Source organism: Urtica dioica, chromosome 11 (genome assembly GCF_054948205.1).
Source record: "Urtica dioica subsp. dioica isolate 48M chromosome 11, U.dioica_male_clone48M_v1_H2, whole genome shotgun sequence".
NCBI lineage: Eukaryota > Viridiplantae > Streptophyta > Magnoliopsida > Rosales > Urticaceae > Urtica > Urtica dioica.
This window is the reverse complement of record NC_142766.1, coordinates 18,156,911-18,163,443: the sequence shown is the minus strand read 5'-3', so window position 1 is coordinate 18,163,443 and position 6,533 is coordinate 18,156,911.

Below are 6,533 nucleotides of genomic sequence, written 5' to 3'. Positions count from 1 at the left end.
TCCAAAGTAAAGTCCAACATTCTTGAATGGCTGCTTTGGACCAAAGCTTCTGTGAATTAGTCAAAAGGGTCTTTCTGTGTGAGTGTGTGATAGCGCCGAGAAGCCAAAGAAAAATTAAAAGTAATTTCTCTAATTGGTTTGTCGTGTGATCGTGACTTTAGGCTGCGTGCATTAGATTTTTTTTCATTCATTTGGGAAGTATCTCTCAGTAGCAAAAGACAATCACCAGCTTAAAGGCTCGTAGGGACGCCGTGAACATGATCGGACATGATGCTGACACGTGGCAGAAAAGTGAGCCCTCATTGGAGCGTGTAAAGCCAAGGAGGTACGGTGACTCAACCAACCTCTTTTTGGGGGTCCGTTTTTATTTTGTTTGTTGGCCTTTTGCTTTAGGTGTAAATTTGGGATGCGTACTCGGCACCTAATGAATGAGAGGCTGCCTTTTTCTCCATCATATAATAATAATAATAATAATAATAATAATAATAATAATAATAATAAAATAAAAATAAAAAGAAGAAAAAAAAATTCCTCAAAAAAAAAAAAATAATAATAATAATAATAATATGTAATATGTTACTATATGTATGAATATTCATAAATAATAGAAATATCGTAAATCATAATGCATGGGCATGGGTGGCGCTACTACTTTTTTTTCGATTTTCTTTTATATTTAGTCTCCTTCTTTGATGGTGCAGAACAGAGACATTATTGACTTGTTGCTTGGGTTGGGTCCCATTAAAGTAGAGCCAGAGGTACGTGATCATGTATAGTGGAGGAGCTTTATGAGACACGACATAGTACGTGGTTCGAATTTTTTTAAGACGGATATTGATGACGAATTGACGATAGTGTGTGGAATGGATACATCCAGTTGTGTTTTTATTTGCTATAATTTATGAGTGTCATTGATATATTGATACCTTTCTCTTGCCTATTTTTATATAAAGATCTCTTATGATAGCGGAGTCAGATTTATACTTAGGGGAGCATAATGTAAAAAAATATTGTGAGTGGACGTAAAACAAATAAAATGCTTAATATGTAATACATAATAAATTGAAAAATTATTAAATCAGATAAATAATATATAATACATATTCTAATATATTATGATTTCTATTTATGACTGAAGTATGATCAGTAATGATATGCATGAATGCGGTAATATGCATGATGACACGACAAAAAAATCACATGATCAAACTTATAGCTCCACCTAAAGCTGACAATGTGGAGCTCAGAAAACGAGATCCACTGGTCTCGTCCCCACATTTTGCGGGAAATTGGACTCTCAGGACCGTAAAAAACGGTTCCGAAAAATCCCGAAAACCATTTTTCACGGTACCGGGAATTCTTTGTACCATATTTTGCGGTTCCGGAATTACCATTTTTTTCCTTTTACTATAATCATGGATGCAATTAAAAAAAATGATTTTTTTTTTTTTGTTTTATAGTATTTACAATTAAAAAAAATACAACTTCGAGAAAAATGATACTAAATAGTGCTAAACATGGATTCCGTTTCCGTTTCATTTCTCGGATGGTTGCGGGGCAAAAGTCGCGGTATTACATTTCATAATATGGTTTTTTCCAATTTCTCACATGGTACCAATAATATGGGAAATGGTGTCCCGCGGGATCCTTTATGGCCAGTTTTAGCCCCACCTCTAGAGTCCAAGTCAAGCTTAATTAAGACATCTCAAAAGCCAAGCCCCTGACTTTAAGTAAAAAAAAAAATATGAACATGGAAGCGAGCGCTAAGAAAATCTTTTTGCGGCCCATATAGCTCATTTTTTTGTTTTACGAATGAAGAAAAATGGTAAATTACATGACTCGCCAAAAAGAACCATGGGATAAAGCGACACTAATAGCAAGGGAATAAGGGTCACTTCACATTTCAAAACGGTGGTTTTCGTAATAAAAAAATCCAACCGATACTCTTGAAAAAATTACGGAACAAGGCTGCTGGAGGCTATTTCCACAAAGAAAAACCAGATTAACACTTTCCAAGAAAAGAATGTCGAGTTCAAAGAATTGACCCCTCTATAGTGCTCGTGGCATCTAGGATTATTTCATTTAGTGTCATGTGTATTCTTAAGCGACTTAAACAAAAAACGACAAATTAACAATGTTTTTTTTAGTGTTTGTGAGATTTTTTTTCACCCATAATTTTAATAATGGTGCATGTAGTATTTATGAACAACTATTTATTTTGGGATTAAGTTATTATTTTATAATCACGCAGCTAAAATTTACGCGATTTTCGTTTTAAAGTGATTTATAAAGATTCCTTCCACATTATTGATAAGCTTAGGTCAACCTGAAAACGCCAAAAAAAGGAACGTGTAGAAAATCAGTTCGAACTCGTCTCTGCTCTAGCTCGGCCTCACTCCAGCCCGTCCTCACTCCAACTCGGACTCAATTCAGCTCACTCCGTCCTGACCTCATCATCTTGGGAAGAATCTCTTCTTTAAAACTCGTCTCACTTTGAAAATAGTTGCATTTATTTCCTACGTCTTTGTTCTTTGTGTAGTGTTTATTATTCTCTATTTACTAGGAGTAGCTATTACACATATTTATTACACTTATCATGGATTTAGTTTAGTTTGATGTATCCACCATAAGGGTGATGTAACTAAATAGTCAATTTAAACTTATGAATTTGCAAAATAGCCGATGTTTGTCTTAATTTAGTGAAATATCCAAACTGTGCAGCAAGTTGGTTTTAAAAAAAAAAATTTGAACCCAAGATTAAATTTTTTGAAAGTGATAAATTGCTTATAATAATCGTAAAAAAAAATTAATCTTGACTGTCAAAAAAAAATTTTAAATATAAATTTGATTACTTTGCTGAAAAGTTGAAACCTTGGTTATTTTGCTAATCAATAAGTTTCAAATGGCTATTTTGTACAACTTTTCTTTATAAATAGGTGATACAATTTCATATCAATATAACATGAAGAATATTTCTCAAATTTAACTCCTCTCTCTCTCTCTCTCTCTCTCTCTCTCTCTCTCTCTCTCTCTCTCTCTCTCTCTCTCTCTCTCTCTCTCTCTCTCTAGATTTCTTCAGAACGTTACATACATTAAAAAAAAAAAAAGATGATACAACCAATTCCATTTTTCCCTTCCAAACCGCGTTTTCTTTTCTTTCCCAGTTTTCAATATTTTATCCACTGATTTATCCCAGGAAATCAATTTAGTACCAAAACTATATCTAGCTTTAGGATGGAGATGTAATACTAGAAAATCTTGTCACAACAAAAAATAATAAGACCTAATAAAAATATAAAGGTTAAGCTATTAATCAAAAAGGTATAGAGATTCACATGATATCAAAGAACGTGTGAAATAGGATAAAGGAAAATTAAAGTATTGGCAATAAATGGCTTTAATAAACAATCCCTTTCGTTAATCAAAAGGTCTGGAGATTCACAAGCAACAAACAATAGCACCCATCCTTTTTTTCTCTTTTTTTTAGAGATCAATTATATAAACAAAAAATTAGTCAAATAAATCACCGAAAATCTAAAAATTACTAGATAGACAACTTTTTATAAACTTTTGTAAACAGTCACCTCAACTTATTTACGACACTCAAAAAGACAAAAATATCAAAAAATATTCCTGCCTATTTTGGGTTTTTTTTAATCTTTTTTAATGCCGTAAAAAAGTTGAGGTGACTATTTATATAAAATTAACAAAATATTGGTTATATATTATACAAAATACTAGTGAAATATTTGTCCAATACGTTCAAGTTTGGCAACTTCAACCATTTTTTTTATTTTTTATTATTTTAGAAAAGGGGTATCACAACAATTCGCACATCTTTAGCCAATTTGCAATGTGAACTGGGGGCTCCATTTTCTTATAATGGATGGCTGTTTAATATATTACAAAAATATTTGGTCTTAATTGGTTCTCAAAGTCCGGTCATAGCCCACCTTGCTCATCACAATGCCAATTACTATAGGAGAAATTTCAGTTCTAGACTTAAAAGAGTGACCACTATTTTTTAAATGCTCAATATTTTCACTTTATCAAGAATATACTTTTGTCACTTATTGAGACAAAAATACCCTTGAAAAAGGAATGTTAATCAAAATTAATTAATAATGATTCACCCACCAAAATTAAATGTTCAAACCAATCAAAACAAACCTAAGAACGATTGTGTTTCCCCTTTTTGTTTCCAAAAAAAAAAAACGACCCTTCGTTCTCTTTTCATTCCCACTTTTTTTAGGGCTACTCAATGAGTAAAGTTCGTCGCATCATAGTCAAGTTACTCGAGCCACAAACATGAGCCACTTTTTGTGACGAGCATTCCAATTTGAAGTTCATATCTTATTTGTATTGACCTTCAAAATGGGTAAATCAATTCATGCACATGCATTTTGCTGATATATATTGTGCCTTCAATTACATACAGAAATACTATAGCTTGTTAAATCAAATACAGGAGAAAGATAATAAAACCAACACTCGGACTTTTTCTTCCTTTGTTATAAGTGATTTACAGAAACCACATGACACGATTATTTCATCTTCGAGAGGAAAAGCTCGTTGTCTTTCAGGAGGATTAGACAGGTGAAAAACCTCTTGAGAGACAACGAGCTATTAGGGGGCGGGGAGATTTTGACTGGCCTCTTTAATATTTCAAAAAAAAAAACGATACGATTATTTTAGACTCTAAAATTTAGCCCATAAAAAAGAACAAACAATAGTTAGCGATATCTAAGTACCTAAAGAGTCTCGATACAATGATATAATATAGTTTTGTAAGTTATCACGGTATATACTTAGAAACTAAGTAGAAATATCGTCTATTTTTTTCTTACAAAAATATGTGCGTGAAATAGTTGAAATTCCGTAAAATCTTGTTCAATATTATAGTAGTCATTGCATAACTTCACTAGTGATATGGGGGGAGAGAGAGAGAGAGAGAGAGAGAGAGAGAGAGAGAGAGTGAGAGAGCAATCTCTTTTTATTCTTATCTTAAAAAAAATTATTTGCAAAGAGAAAATATTTATAGTACAGTGATGCAGAATATTGTCAAATAAGATGTTGTGATAATTAATCTTTAACGGTTAGAAAAACCATAGGAACCCAAATATGAAGATTGTTAATATCATATGAAAACTATAGTAGAATTATTATATATAGTAATTTATATATATGTTATTTTATATTATTTTAATCTATAAAATATTAATCGATAACTAGCACCTCACTAAGTATTTGAAGTATCTATGAAATCTCTATAGATATAAAAAAAATAACCGATATTTCAATAAAACCGAACCACCGGTATCTGATTTATAACTTTATTTGAATCTTTGGTACAAACTATAAAGCACTTAATTTATTTCATGTCGAAATATATCTATAAGTTTCGTCGTGAATAAAATTGGCGGGTATATTTGTTACCAACTCAATGATCCAAAGGAATAAGGGTCTAGCTAACAAATCCCCAGCATAAGGCAAAAGGTCTTCCGTGGCTAAGTCGAGTACAACGAAGATGTCTAATATAAAAGCTTATCTGACGAGCAGAGTGAAGAGTGTTATGGGGAAATGGACACAGTTATCCCAATTTTTTGAGCGATAAGTATCTATCTCTATTCCATATTTTTATCATAGTTAATGCTCATTTTAGTATGTTAAATGTGAGACATTTTTAAGAGAAAATCATGAAAGGGACATAAAGACCTGCCACTCTCAAAGTAAGGACAAATAATACCATTTTTACATGTATGATGAGTCAGGGCAACTCCAACCCTAATACTAAATTTGGTGTTGATTTCCCACTATTTTTGTCTGTTTTTAGCACTAAATTTTTTCTCAACTCCAACCATGACACCAAATTTTACACTAAACACACTATTTTCCATATGTATATTCTCCATAACTAGTCTTTATTAATAAATATCTTAATACATAATTACAATTGTTATTAACTTCTTAAAATTAGTTCTTACATGTAATCTTATGTTTTAAATTATATTTTAAGATTTTATGTGGATTTTACTTTTTTATTTTTTTATTTATTTGGTGCGTATAATTTTAATTTTGTAACTTATGTTTGAATTTTTTAATTGAATTTTATTTCAATGTATTTTTTAGTCAATTTGTAGTTTATGGAATTCATTAGAATTTAGCAGGATTACTTGACCATACATTCATATATATACGCATTTGGCGGGATTTTTAATGTATATATACTTGATTATTGTGGACTATTATATTAATGACCCTAAATATATATAGGTCATATTGACTATTACTCATTTTGTGTTATGCTATGCGTAAAAGTTTTTTTTTTTTTTTAAGTTATACCCTGTGATACAGTATCACACCAAATATAGTGGGATACTATATCACACGTTATATTTGGCGTGTAAATTACCGTGTGATTGGAGAAACAAATCACACCATATTTGGTGATTTACAGTGTGGTTGCACATGGCCTCAAAACTAAACAAATAAGAGCACTTCCAATGGAGACTCTTAAACATTCATTTTGAGAG